Source organism: Biomphalaria glabrata, chromosome 3 (genome assembly GCF_947242115.1).
Source record: "Biomphalaria glabrata chromosome 3, xgBioGlab47.1, whole genome shotgun sequence".
NCBI lineage: Eukaryota > Metazoa > Mollusca > Gastropoda > Planorbidae > Biomphalaria > Biomphalaria glabrata.
In genome coordinates, this window is record NC_074713.1 from 34986817 (window position 1) to 35002964 (window position 16148).

General features: G+C 33.7%; 1 protein-coding gene across 3 annotated transcripts in view; it reads right to left on the bottom strand.

Annotated features, from left to right (window-relative positions):
* Window positions 1–394, bottom strand: part of LOC106054673 (uncharacterized) — a 43377-nt gene extending 42983 nt beyond the window's left edge. For 2 of the 3 annotated variants that reach the window (XM_056024717.1, XM_056024712.1), the window contains exon 1: window positions 34–261. The gene's annotated coding sequence lies outside the window, so the exon portion shown is untranslated. The other variant, XM_056024714.1, reaches the window with a different exon arrangement.
* Between the last annotated feature and the right edge of the window lie 15754 nt (window positions 395–16148).

Consider the following 16148-nt stretch of genomic DNA (forward strand, 5'->3'; position numbering starts at 1 on the left):
TGTTCACTATTGAATACTTGGCTCTGGTCTTACCTTTGTAGCACATAGGAATACTCACACCAGTTTACTTTCTGTTCAGCAACTTTTTTGTTTCATTAGTCTAGATCTGGCGCCACTAATTCCAAAAGAAATTTTTAGCTCACCACAAAAAAAAAAAAAAAAAAAATTAAAAAATCCATAGGATATTTTAAACCTAGAACTGTGTCTCGATCTATATTTAGCCGTATGAATACACAAGAGCGGCTACTCCGTTGAAAATAACTTTTCCTTACCTTGCAGTTTCCTTTTACGCTGTGCATATGAGGAAAAAAAATTGGCCTGTAGAACGCTGTCGGAATTTCGAGCTGGAATGGAACCATGCCAATACACGCGCTATCACGAGCTCTTTGAATGAGGGGGCACATCAGGAGCGTAGATCGTCTTCTAGATCACTAGTGGCGCTCACTTCAAACACCGAGTGTCAACTTGAAAGATTTCCAGTGATCTAGACTAGGTGCCTGTGTGGGAGTTACTTTGTTTATTTTATTAACAAGATTTGGCTGGTTGATTTGATTTGAAACGTAGGCCTATTTGGCATGTTCATATGTACAGCATGCAGTTTGTCTTGTATGATTTTAATAAATCTAGAATTGTGTGGGCGTGTGTTTGTGTGAGGTCTAAAGCCAGACAGTGCAGCCACCCAGGAGCATCCAAAACTTAATAACGTATCATTTAGAAAATATTTTGTATAATAAATATAAGAAAAATGCTATTAAATTTACAAGTGCAAGCTATTTCTTTCATCAAAAAAAAAATGACATGCCTTTAGATCTTTTTTATTAATATTAATTAGGTACAATTAAAAAATTACTCAATCGTTCGAATAAGAAAATAGGCCGTCGCAAAATAAAAAAAATAAAAAATAAAAAATTGGCTTGGGCATACATTTACTAAAATCCGGCCCTGATCAGGTCCATCGACAATTTGAATTGAAAAATGTTTGGTCTCAATAAAATATGTGTGCATGTTTTTGTGTATAGATTTCTGATGTGTGCAATGGCTTAGCAACCATGACGCGAAGGGGCTTAATTGCTTCCGGTCCCACGACCTATAACAGTTATTAAAATATTCGTCTGGGGAAAAAAAGTGAAAGTATGATTTGATAATTATTAACCTTATTCAGACGCGTAGCTAGCCATATGCCGGTGGTGCAGGCCGCACGGATCATCAACTGTTGAGAGACATCAAACAATGGATAAACTTTCTCTGTAAAAAGAACACATTGCACATACATGAACAAAGTACAAACTACTCTAATTGAGATGTTAACTACACATATCATTATTTGGTTACTATGTGAATCTTCTGTGGTCTTTCTTAATTAAATGTAAGTTGTAAACCAGTTGGAATCAAATTCACTAGATTAGTTTCAATGTCTCAAGCAATGCACTTTTAAATGCCATCAATAAATTTATGGAATAAACTATCTATTTCTGTTTCTAGAATGACAATGTCAAACTTACAACATCAAATAGAAGTGAAGATGACCCTAATGCTGAAGTCATTCTTAAAGAAACTTTTAAAAAAAGGTAAAATTTCTACTCTATAATATGACATGCACTAAACATAATTTAAACCAAATTGAAAGGATAGGAGACATATGTCATGGGCCAGACTGTGCAGCCACCCAGGGCATCCAAAAAACTAAATAACGTATCATTTAGAACATATTTTGTATAAAAAATGTAAGAAAAATGCTATTAAATTTACAAGTGCAAGCTATTTCTTTCTTCAAAAAGAAATGAAATGCTTTTAGATCGCATACTCTTACAAAAAAATTCTGGATCCGCTAGTGGCTGGACATGAGTGCGGAGAGAACACTCTGATGATCACATCACTTAGTTTGCATGAAAAGAAAACTCAAGATGCAGAAAAAAATAAAACCCATGAATCTAGTTAACCGATGGCGTTGTTTCTCATTTACACATCTTATTCACATAAAGATGTCGCCAATACCCAGGCACAAAATTATGAAATGTCACCATACTTCTAGCTTCATCTTATATAGGCTATTTTTCATCAGTGTAAGATTATGTACCCGCCCCTCACATGGCCTCCAGATTAAAAATAAAATATTTTGCAACAGAATATGCCAATTAAATGTAAGGAAATAAATGAGAAAAAATATACATGTCCACGATTTACTTCTTTACAAATATGACATAATTTTGCATTTCTTGAATGAAGTGTTTCCCCAACTGTGTTCCGCGGTACACTAGTTTTTCACCAGGTCTGAATAGGTGTTTCACGAACTATTGGAGTAATTAACAAGTAATTTTAATTAATTAGTAAGCGAATGCAAATAAAAAAAAATTATTGACTTTTTGAGCTCTTTGTGGTAACAGCACAAAAGTGAACGGTTCTTTATTTCTTTGATACCCAAACATTGCATTGATAAACACATAGGATAACTACTGGCACGGTAGAAATGTGATAACTACTGGCACGGTAGAAATGTGATAACTACTGGCACGGTAGAAATGTGATAACTACTGGCACGGTAGAAATGTGATAACTACTGGCACGGTAGAAATGTGATAACTACTGGCACGGTAGAAATGTGATAACTACTGGCACGGTAGAAATGTGATAACTACTGGCACGGTAGAAATGTGATAACTACTGGCACGGTAGAAATGTGATAACTACTGGCACGGTAGAAATGTGATAACTACTGGCACGGTAGAAATGTGATAACTACTGGCACGGTAGAAATGTGATAACTACTGGCACGGTAGAAATGTGATAACTACTGGCACGGTAGAAATGTGATAACTACTGGCACGGTAGAAATGTGATAACTACTGGCACGGTAGAAATGTGATAACTACTGGCACGGTAGAAATGTGATAATTACAGGCACGGTAGAAATGTGATAACTACTGGCACGGTAGAAATGTGATAACTACTGGCACGATAGAAATGTGATAACTACTGGCACGGTAGAAATGTGATAACTACTGGCACGAAAGAGATGTGATAACTACAGAAAAAATGATGAGAAGGGAATTTCATGTTGTCAATGTTGAACATTTTCTCACAAATATTTTTGAGTAATAAGAAAAAGGCTTATTAAATATTTGTTATTTTTAATAACTTTTGAGTCTTGAATGTGATGAAACTATTACTTAAATTGTAAGGTGTCATTGAATGGAATGATTGGGTGGCTCTGAATTACTTCCGTTGGAATGATTGGGTGGCTCTGAATTACTTCCGTTGGAATGATTGGGTGGCTCTGAATTACTTCCGTTGGAATGCCATCGCTTCCTGAACATTGTCTATTTGTATGCTATTAATAGCTTTTTTAAGATCATCAGGGCTCGCTAGCTCATCTAGGCATTCCAATACTGGAAGATCTGGTAGAGAAGCCAGGACGACATCGTGAAGTTTTATGGAGCCCATCAGCACCTTCTGAGTGTTTGGTATCAGCACCTTCTGAGTGTTTGATATCAGCACCTTCTGAGTGTTTGGTATCAGCACCTTCTGAGTGTTTGGTATCAGCACCTTCACAGTGTTTGGTATCAGCACCTTCTGAGTGTTTGGTATCAGCACCTTCTGAGTGTTTGGTATCAGCACCTTCTGAGTGTTTGGTATATTCTTTTCCTGCCTACCGCATTATACTTACAGCGACTTGAACCACGGTGTATTTCTCGATACAATATCCTCTGGGAAAACTCTTCAATGTATCTAGATCGAGGGCAAAAACCAAAGCTAGGAAGGTACTTATCAGGGAACTCCTCTATACTGATGATGCAGCTGTTGTTGCTGAATCTGCTCCTCAGATTCAAGTCTGTACTTGACGTGACTATTAATGGCCAACCACTGGAACTTTTTGAACATTTTTCTTATCTTGGCTCCATCATATCCAACGATGTTCTACTGTTCTACAACATCAGGATAGCCAATGCAATGGGCGCCATGTCACAGCTGCAGAAAAAAGTGTGGGACAATACCTTGCTGACTACCAATACCTAAGCGCTTGTCTACCATGACCTGTGTCATGAGCACTCTGATATACGGAAATGAAACATGGTCAACCTACTCTTAGAGCAGAAAAAAAAGTTGAATATCTAGCACCTTTGATTATTAAGGTGGGATGTAAAATGTCACAGAATTTAACTGAGTGTGACTGTGATGATAGTAGAACTAAGTAATATTTGAACTGGGATGTCTTTTGATCAATGCACTGATACATATCGTATAGTTCGAATTGGTTTCTGTCATATTCAACTTACAGGTATCTTGTGGTGGCACTACTTTTGTAGGATTAAATTGTTGAAGTCTTTAAACTTTAAATTGAAACTTAATTAAGTTTATTATATTTGTGATGTTTTGTTTTTAATTGTTTTAACCAAGCATACAATAATGCTCTCACAAACGCCAGAGTATGTTCTACAAGTTTGAGCTGTGCAATATTAGATGAGATCATTTTGAGTCTACTAGACAGTTGACCAGTAGAGATATCAATCTATTTCTTGGTGTTATAATTGATGGAAAATAAGACTATAAGATACGTCCTGGATACCTCCACTATGTCGTATGCAATTGTATGCTATTTATATTGAGTAGGAAGTTTTTAATCTAAATGTGTACATGAACTATTTCTAGAAGTTCCATCTAACATTTTCTATAGATCTTCCATTGTTCATTTAGTGTCAAGTAACAATTAAGAGTAGCTGGATGTCAAAATGAGATTTTTCTTAATTACAAAACATCACAAAATAATTTTTTTTAATCTGTGATCTAAATTAGATTTTTTTTTTAATATTAATATTTTGTGAAAGTAAAATAAATGTTGTTTTTTAATCTAAATTTTTTAACTTATAAAATTATCATTACATCATTATTCAGTCTACAGACTAAAAGCTAACAGTAATAAGTATTAGTAAGTATTAGTGATAGTAAGTATTAGTAAGTATTAGTAAGTATTATAAGTTTCTAATTGAGTTTATAGTTCACAAGTTTTTTTTTCCAAAGTTTTCAGATTAAAGTTTATAAAAATAAAAAATTGCACTTTAAATAAAATCTCTATCAGTTTAACCACGAGAAGAGAATCAGGGGTAGGTTGAAATAATTATAGACTGGTCCCAGGTTCCCCCTCGTGAGTCAGTCAGATCTGTGTAATCCAGTCCGCAAGAAACAATCTGGAGTTATTTGACTCATCTTTCGAAAGGTCGCCAGCTTCTCGGAATAAATGTATTCAAGATGTTCCGCCTAGGTCATGTGACGTGTGTCAGGTACAATAGATAAGCACAATAATAATAATAATAATAATAATAACTAGAGACGTGTGTCTTCCTTGGTCGTATGTCTTCATTTTGACTTCTTGACATGGCTAATGATCTCTTTCTATCTTGAGCTCAGTTTTTACCATTACACAATGATCCTCTTCATTTTGTATTTGAAGCATTTGTAATATTTTGTTATGTGTAGCATTTGTAATATTTTGTTATGTGTAGCATTTGTAATATTTTGTTAGATGTAGCATTTGTAATATGTTTGTAAGGTGTAGCATTTGTAATATTTTGTTAGATGTAGCATTTGTAATATGTTTGTAAGGTGTAGCATTTGTAATATTTTGTTAGATGTAGCATTTGTAATATTTTGTTATGTGTAGCATTTGTAATATTTTGTTATGTGTAGCATTTGTAATATTTTGTTATGTGTAGCATTTGTAATATGTTTGTAAGGTGTAGCATTTGTAATATGTTTGTAAGGTGTAGCATGTGTAATATTTTGTTATGTGTAGCATTTGTAATATTTTGTTAGATGTAGCATTTGTAATATGTTTGTAAGGTGTAGCATTTGTAATATTTTGTTAGATGTAGCATTTGTAATATTTTGTAATGTGTAGCATTTGTAATATTTTGTTATGTGTAGCATTTGTAATATTTTGTTATGTGTAGCATTTGTAATATGTTTGTAAGGTGTAGCATTTGTAATATTTTGTTAGATGTAGCATTTGTAATATTTTGTTATGTGTAGCATTTGTAATATTTTGTTATGTGTAGCATTTGTAATATTTTGTTAGATGTAGCATTTGTAATATGTTTGTAAGGTGTAGCATTTGTAATATGTTTGTAAGGTGTAGCATTTGTAATATGTTTGTAAGGTGTAGCATGTGTAATATTTTTTTATGTGTAGCATTTGTAATATTTTGTAAGATGTAGCATTTGTAATATTTTGTTATGTGTAGCATTTGTAATATGTTTGTAAGGTGTAGCATTTGTAATATTTTGTTAGATGTAGCATTTGTAATATTTTGTTAGATGTAGCATTTGTAATATTTTGTTATGTGTAGCATTTGTAATATTTTGTTAGATGTAGCATTTGTAATATTTTGTTAGATGTAGCATTTGTAATATTTTGTTATGTGTAGCATTTGTAATATGTTTGTAAGGTGTAGCATTTGTAATATTTTGTTAGATGTAGCATTTGTAATATTTTGTTATGTGTAGCATTTCTAATATTTTGTTATGTGTAGCATTTGTAATATTTTCTTAGATGTAGCATTTGTAATATGTTTGTAAGGTGTAGCATTTGTAATATGTTTGTAAGGTGTAGCATTTGTAATATGTTTGTAAGGTGTAGCATGTGTAATATTTTTTTATGTGTAGCATTTGTAATATTTTGTTAGATGTAGCATTTGTAATATTTTGTTATGTGTAGCATTTGTAATATGTTTGTAAGGTGTAGCATTTGTAATATTTTGTTATGTGTAGCATTTGTAATATTTTGTTAGATGTAGCATTTGTAATATTTTGTTAGATGTAGCATTTGTAATATTTTGTTATGTGTAGCATTTGTAATATGTTTGTAAGGTGTAGCATTTGTAATATTTTTTTATGTGTAGCATTTGTAATATTTTGTTAGATGTAGCATTTGTAATATTTTGTTAGATGTAGCATTTGTAATATTTTGTTATGTGTAGCATTTGAAATATGTTTGTAAGGTGTAGCATTTGTAATATTTTGTTAGATGTAGCATTTGTAATATTTTGTTATATGTAGCATTTGTAATATTGTGTTATGTGTAGCATTTGTAATATTTTGTTATTTGTAGCATTTGTAATATGTTTGTAAGGTGTAGCATTTGTAATATTTTGTTAGATGTAGCATTTGTAATATTTTGTTATGTGTAGCATTTGTAATATTTTGTTATGTGTAGCATTTGTAATATTTTGTTATGTGTAGCATTTGTAATATTTTGTTAGATGTAGCATTTGTAATATTTTGTAATGTGTAGCATTTGTAATATTTTGTTATGTGTAGCATTTGTAATATTTTGTTATGTGTAGCATTTGTAATATGTTTGTAAGGTGTAGCATTTGTAATATTTTGTTAGATGTAGCATTTGTAATATTTTGTTATGTGTAGCATTTGTAATATTTTGTTATGTGTAGCATTTGAAATATGTTTGTAAGGTGTAGCATTTGTAATATTTTGTTAGATGTAGCATTTGTAATATTTTGGTATGTGTAGCATTTGTAATATGTTTGTAAGGTGTAGCATTTATAATATTTTTTATGTGTAGCATTTGTAATATTTTGTTAGATGTAGCATTTGTAATATTTTGTTAGATGTAGCATTTGTAATATTTTGTTATGTGTAGCATTTGAAATATGTTTGTAAGGTGTAGCATTTGTAATATTTTGTTAGATGTAGCATTTGTAATATTTTGTTATATGTAGCATTTGTAATATTTTGTTATGTGTAGCATTTGTAATATTTTGTTATGTGTAGCATTTGTAATATGTTTGTAAGGTGTAGCATTTGTAATATTTTGTTAGATGTAGCATTTGTAATATTTTGTTATGTGTAGCATTTGTAATATTTTGTTATGTGTAGCATTTGTAATATTTTGTTATGTGTAGCATTTGTAATATTTTGTTAGATGTAGCATTTGTAATATTTTGTTAGATGTAGCATTTGTAATATGTTTGTAAGGTGTAGCATTTGTAATATTTTGTTAGATGTAGCATTTGTAATATTTTGTTATGTGTAGCATTTGTAATTTTTTGTTACGTGTAGCATTTGTAATATTTTGTTATGTGTAGCATTTGTAATATGTTTGTAAGGTGTAGCATTTGTAATATTTTGTTAGATGTAGCATTTGTTATATTTTGTTATGTGTAGCATTTGTAATATTTTGTTATGTGTAGCATTTGTAATATTTTGTTAGATGTAGCATTTGTAATATGTTTGTAAGGTGTAGCATTTGTAATATGTTTGTAAGGTGTAGCATTTATAATATGTTTGTAAGGTGTAGCATGTGTAATATTTTGTTATGTGTAGCATTTGTAATATTTTGTTAGATGTAGCATTTGTAATATGTTTGTAAGGTGTAGCATTTGTAATATTTTGTTAGATGTAGCATTTGTAATATGTTTGTAAGGTGTAGCATTTGTAATATTATGTTAGATGTAGCATTTGTAATATTTTGTTAGATGTAGCATTTGTAATATTTTGTTAGATGTAGCATTTGTAATATTTTGTTAGATGTAGCATTTGTAATATTTTGTTAGATGTAGCATTTGTAATATTTTGTAGCGTGTGGCACCTAGTATTTTCTTGTTTCTATGTGAGGACATAAACCTTCTTCCATTCAACTCTTCTCAACTACAAGTCTCATAATGTATTTTGTGTTAGTTCATTGTTTGATTGGGTGCTTCATATCTCTCTCTCTCTCTCTCTCTCTCTCTCTATCTATCTATCTATCTATCTATCTAATCTATCTATCTATCTATCTATCTATCTATCTATCTATCTAATCTATCTATCTATCTATATATCTATCTATCTATCTAATCTATCTATCTATCTATCTATCTAATCTATCTATCTATCTATCTATCTATCTATCTAATCTATCTATCTATCTATCTATCTATCTACATCTTTTTGTCTATTTGTTTATCTATCTATCTGCTTCTATCTATCTATCTATCTATCTATCTAATCTATCTATCTATCAATCTATCTATCTACATCTTTTTGTCTATTTGTTTATCTATCTATCTGCTTCTATCTATCTATCTATCTATCTATTTGCATCTATTTGTCTATCTCTCTAAATATCCATCTTTTGTATATTTGTTTATCTATCTAGCTATATATCTATCTAATTATCTATCTATCTATCTTTTTATCTATCTGCATCTATTTGTATATCTATCTATCTATCTATCTATCTGCTTCTATTTATCTATCTATCTATCTATATCTCTCTATCTATCTACATCTTTTTGTCTATTTGTTTATCTATCTATCTATCTGCATCTATCTATCTAATTATCTATCTATCTATCTTTTTATCTATCTGCATCTATTTGTATATCTATCTATCTATCTATCTATCTGCTTCTATTTATCTATCTATCTATCTATCTATCTATCTAGGTATATATATATATATATATATATATATATATATATATATATATATGCATCTATCTATTGTTGCTGAAAACATCTAGATTTAGATACATTGCAACCTAATGACCAGTCCATACATTCTCAAGTTCTTTACTTGCATAATTTCTGTTTGGTGGTTGAGATAAACGTGTGGTCAACATGAAAGGGAGACAAACAGTTGTGCTTTCTAATTAGTAGTTAAATCTATCAACCTGTCTCTCTTCTCAATTGTGTATATGTGTGTTTAGTTTGACTCCATCTCATTAGTTACAAAAAATGTAGCCTATAACTTCTAATTGTGTGTACCACAAATGTGCATCTAGATTTTAATTAGACTCAAGACTCATTCCTTCAAAATGCTTAGTGATGCCCGAGACCGGATGTTACGGATAAATGAAAAGTTTTTCCTAATTAAATTTCTTTAATTTCTTTCTACACATCTAAATAAAAAATAAATGAAGTCTGTGATTAATTATTGCTGCAGCCAGTTAAATATTAATTGCATCATTAAATGAAAGAAACTGGTGTGGTGGCTTTATCAATCATCGCATTAACTCCCCTGAGCGCACAGTCTATTTTTAAAGCGTAAGAGAAAGCCAACGAGAAGGATAAAGAATAATCAAAGGTTCAAACCCACGCCTTCTTAAAACATCAATTTATGAATATTAGAAACATTCATAGTAAGAAACAGTCTTGGCCTTCTGTCACACATGAGGTTCTGTTAGGAAATGTTCTTTCTATCACACTCTCTCTCACTCTGTCTCTGTCTATTGTTTTCTATTTCTCGGTCACTCTCTCTTTAGGTCTGTGTGTGTCTGTAAATGTGTCTTTATATTTTCACTATCGTGTCTATCTACAACTTTGTCTTTATTTATAAAACATCTCCGCACAAATTCAACGGCCTATAAATGTTTACTTTTTATCTCCCGGATCACCTTAACCCCTCTCGCTCATCACCTTTCACCTCTAACCCTTTACCTTCCAGAGTTGTTTTTTTTTCTTTCCGTCGATAGTTCTTTGGCAAGCAGTTTATTAATTGTAGTTAATAAGACAGGAGAGTGTCCATTTCAAGCGTGATCTAATGACACCAGTAGACCCTAAATCGTGAAGCAGCCTACTCCAGTATGCTTTAAGACTGGAAAGTTTAAATTTCAAATCTTCAAATTAGAATCTGCACTGAAAGAAAAAAAAAAAAGAACTCGGTTCCTCCTTTCTTAGATTGTGACGTCTGCTTGGCACGTGGTGTGCACATGTCTCGTGCGAGTCTAGTGGTGAGACCTGGGAAGAAATATCAGTAAGTTGCCAACGACCTTTTCACAACTCTCTGCTCTCTAGTAGTTACTCAGTTACTGTAGTAACAGAATCACACACATAGATAAGAAAGACTTAATTTTAAAGAAGTGTAGAATCCTAATAGTTATCTGTCTCAAACTCGAATATGTCATATAGATGTATTGATTACCTGCTTTGCATATTTGCATATATTATTGAAGTGTTATTTGCCTCGTATATCTAACAGTTTCATATATTTGTATCTAGAAGTCAGAATATGTTCACAGTGATCTGTCTGTTAAGCTCATTGTAGCATGTAGCTTTTACATATAAAATAAGTTACCTGTCTCGTGTGTTTACTACCATAGTTGTCTTTAAATCTCTCACTTGCCTATATATTTATATCTCATCCATTCCTTAAGGAACTGTCTCCACACACTTTTTTTCTTGTCCGAGTCTCCAACTGCTTTACATTTCAACTCGTCGGTTGTCTGTTCTTTGATCTCTGCTGCTGGGGTTTGGTCGGTCCTACTTTTACTTACAAATAGTCTGACATTCATTCAATATATGGCCTACAGCTACAAAGTGGTCTAAATATTCTGACAATTATTCAATATATGGCCTACAGCTACAGAGTGGTCTAAATATTCTGACAATTATTCAATATATGGCCTACAGCTACAAAGTGGCTTAATATTCTGACAATTTTTCAATTTGAATGCTGAGCATGTCCTTCAAAGCTGCAAACGAACAAGAGTCTGGCCCTAAAACCTTCCTATAGAAAAAAAAAACTATATGAAAACTGCCTGATCCTAAAAACCAGATATAGGATTACTGATCTGAACCCTCCGCCATGAAAAATGAGAAAAAAAAGAAGAGGAATATTGAAATGATAGCGAAGTTGATAGAGCGTGGCTCTAATGTCGCGAATGTCGTCGGCTCTATTCCCATACTGGCTAGTTTGTTTCCTCAATGGCCATCAGATTCGATCCAATCTGAACAGAACCAATCTAATTTTATTGTAAATATACAGTACGGGCTAATGTCTTAATGTGTATGTTATATTGGGGCTTGTTTTTACCGTAATGGACGATTCTTTCAGTCAGGCTTTGGTGAGTTAATTCCCTTGCTATCTCCAACCTGCAAAGGGTTTTCCTTGCACTTCATTATCCCGCAACGTGCAGACAAGGCTGTCAACTTTTGGTGGCAGAATACACAGTTTACATTCTGTCTGTAATTCAACCACCATGTTATGACACGATTGCTTTTGACATTTTATTTCTTTTCTCTTTGTCTTGAACTGTTCGTCTCCTTTGAACTTCTGGAGCCTCGGCACCTCGCAGCTGACTAAGTTATCAGAAGACCAGATCTTTCCTTTAACTCCCTTTACCCCATTCCCCCCCCCCACACACACACACACTGTTTTTTTAACTCTGTTGTAAGGTTCCTGGTGTGTGTGGTGGGTGGATGGGGGTGAGCTGGTTTGGGAGGGGGACCAATTTCGAAAAATACACTTGTGAGTCTTGTGGTCCTGACAAAAAAAAAAAAGGATTGTTTCCACCTGACCTTGAAATGTGTGAACCTGTGGAGGTACTTCGTGCAGACTCGAAGTTGAATAGAGTTGTCCTCCTTCAGTCGTAGAACGGCTAGGGTTCATCTCTTCGAACACTTTATCATGGGACTGTGGAGCTCTCTTGTCTCGAAAGACATTCCCTTCCACATGTATAGTAGGTTAATTAATGTGGCATTCGTTTTGGTGGTAGAGGAAACACGCTTGTCTTCCCGAGCTGAGGCCAACATAAGCCTCAACATTCAACACATGTCGAGTTCAGTACTTTCATCTCAATTGTAAAATGCTGATAGATTAACGTAAATGACACAACGGACAATGACAACGATTGTTGACAGAAAGGAAAAAATTAGATTTAATGTTTAATAACATTAAAACGGACATAATAAACGTAGGGCCTATATAGTATGTATTATGTACAGTGGCCTCGTTCAGTCGTGAAACGACTATGGTTCATCTCGAATGCTTTTTTTTTCATAAGGCTGTGGAGCCCTATTTTGGAGAGTAGCCTACTATGTATAGCAATATTGTAAACAAGTGAATAGTTTATATATATATATATATATATATATATATATATATATATATAAAAATATATATATGTATGTATATATATATATATATATATATATATGTATATATATATATATATATATATGTATATATATATATATCATGGGCGTAGCCAGGATTTTTTTCGGGGTGGGAGGAGGAGTTGGGGGGAGGAATTAATCTTCATTACATCCTGACCCTTCATTCTTTCGGAAGACGTTTATTGTACCCTAGAATATGTTCTTCCTGGAGTTAGTGGGAAAATTGTAGACTCCCCGCCATTGGCAGCAAGGGGGTCTGGGGGAACGCTGTGAGCTCCCCCTAACGCGGAGTGCTCCGCCACCAAACACTATTCCCGGTATCGAAAGCCAACAAAATGCATATTCTGGGGTATCTACAGTGCATTATCCTGCTATTAAAATGTTTTATTTCAAAAACCTTATGTGCTATTCTTACTGACTTAGATTTCCGCGTCGTTCTGCCCATTGGGTAGCAAGCTGCTTCCACAAAAATCTTGTCACTGGCAATGTCTGAAGCCTCTTCCCACCTGCTCTAAGGACCTACATGAAAGTGTGGCGTCAAGTTGTACTTGGATCGCCTCCATGTCATCGCGACTCTTATTATGCGTAATTCATTTCATTTTGTCGGAGAACATGTCCCGCAAACCTCATGCGACGCTCTGTCACAACCTTATTAAGGGGTCGACTCCCAGTTCGGCATGGATTTCCTTGATTGAGACCCGATCTCTATAACGGACTCCTAAAATCTGTCTTAGCCATCTTTGTTGAGCCACTTTTAATCTTTTTTTTCAATTTCGGCTGATGACCTTTCACTACACTTTATTAATGGAGCCCAGCCACTGGTAGAAATTTGTAACCTCTCTTGGCTATGCTCTTGCAATTAGGTCACTGTAATTTGCTTTAGATTTTATATCGGAAAGGGAAGTTTTATCGTCAAAATCATTTTTGGGAGGTTTTAAACTAAAAATTCTGTGGAGTTTTTTTTTTTATATAGTCATAGAATTTGGTGACAATAGTTTGCTTTAGAATAAAATTGAAGAGAGAGATTTTTAATCTCAAAACTCTCTGTATGGGGGTATTTAAACTCAAATCATCAGGAGGGGTTTTAAACTTTAAAAAAAAAGACATCTGGAGGAGGGGGGTTTAAACTCAAAACTCCCCTTGGCTTAGCTACGCTCATAGAATTTTGAGTGTGTAATTTGCTTTTTTTTTAATATTGAAGAGGTAATTTTTTTTTTGCTTCAAACCCTCTGAAGGGGGGTTTAAACTCAAAACCCCCAATGGCTAAGATCATAGCATTTTGAGTGTGTAATTTGTTTTTTTAAATATTGAAGAGGTATTTCTTTTAGCTTCAAACACCCCGCTGAAGGGGGGGGGGGTTTAACTCAAAACCCCCTAATGGCATCGATCATAGCATTTTGAGTGATTATTTGGGTTTTTCTTATATTGAAGAGGTATTTTTTAGTTTCAAACCCCGCTGAATGGGGGGTTTAAACTCAAACCCCTTTGGCTACGCTCATAGATTTTTGAGTGTGTCATTTGCTGGAGGAGGGGGGTTTAAACTCAAAACTCCACTTGGCTTAGCTACGCTCATAGATTTTTGAGTGTGTAATTTGCTTTTTTTTAATATTGAAGAGGTAATTTTTTTTTTGCTTCAAACCCTCTGAAGGGGGGTTTAAACTCAAAACTCCCAATGGCTAAGATCATAGCATTTTGAGTGTGTAATTTGTTTTTTTTTTTTAGAAATATTGAAGAGGTATTTCTTTTAGCTTCAAACACCCCGCTGAAGGAAGGGGGGTTAACTCAAAACCCCCTTTGGCTACGATCATAGAATTTTGAGTGTGTAATTTGCTTTTTTTTTTTATATTGAAGAGGTGTTTTTTATCATCAAACCCCGCTGAAGGGGGTTTTAAACTCAAACCCCTTTGGCTACGCTCATAGATTTTTGAGTGTGTAATTTGCTTTTTTTTTATAATGAAGAGTTGTTGTTTTTTTTAGTTTCAAACCCGCTGAAGAAAGGTTTTAAATTCAAAACCCCTTGGCTACGCTCATAGAATTATGAGTAATTTGCTTTTTTTATATTGAAGAGGTGGTTTTTAGCTCTAAACCCCGCTGGAGTAGTTTTTAAACACAAGACCCCTTTTAGCTACGCTCATAGAATCTGGTGACTGATGTATGGATAGTCTTATATTGAGGAGGGGGTTTTATCGTAAATTTCATAGGGGGTTTTAAAATCAAAATCTTCCTTAGCTATGTTCTTGGAATTTGGGAATTGTCGTTTGCATTTTTGTTTCATAGAAGAGGGTGATTTAATTGACTGCAAAACCTCCTGGTAGGGGTTTTAAACTCAAAACCCCTTGGCTGCGCTGGGGCAAGGGATGGTTTAGTGTTAAAATCTCACCTAAAATAAACAGAATCAAAGCAAAAAATCAGTCACTAAATTCCGATCCCCCCCCCCCTCAGGGGGGATTTCATTTCGGGGGAGGGGGATTAAACCTCAAACGATGCCGGCAACGCCCATGATATAAATATACAGTGCTGCTTTGTAAACAAATAGGTGCTGGTACTCAGTGATGAATTACCTAACTTTTAACTGCTAATATATAAATTAATAATAAACGTTAAAATACAAGAAAAGTACTCAGGACCGGACACAACAGAATGCGACAACACATGCACCGGAAGCTCAAAATTGGAACCAGTGAAATCTGCCCATGTGGAGTATCACCAGAAAATGTCTATCACGTCCTCCAAAACTGCTCTCTTTACCAAGAGGCCCGTATAAGACATTGGCCCCAAATCACCCCAATAGAAAGAAAACTATATGGAGAGCTCCCTGATTTGGAAACCACTGCGCAGTTCATCTCATGTATTGGTCTAGTCATCTGAACACTCCAACATAACAATGAGAACGATGAAGAAGAAGAAAAGACAAGAAAAGTAATATTTTTCCCCACATTGAAAAAGGTGCCGGTACTCCGTACCCATTTCCCCGAGAAAGAATCCTGGTTAAACGAATGTATAGATCTACTAGACTTCATAATATTCCTATGACAGGACATAAATATTAGACTTAGAAGACAGTGTGCTAAATGTTCTAGAACATTAATTTATTAATGATTAAACTCTTCAATGAAAAGGAAAATACCCGAAGATTCAAGATAAATATTTCCTAGTTCATGAGCCAAATTGAAATTAATTTCTTTTTTAATGCCTTGAAAATCGTTAGAGCCGTTTTCGAGATCCGTGTCCAGGTTTTAGACAGGTTGGTAATCGGCGATA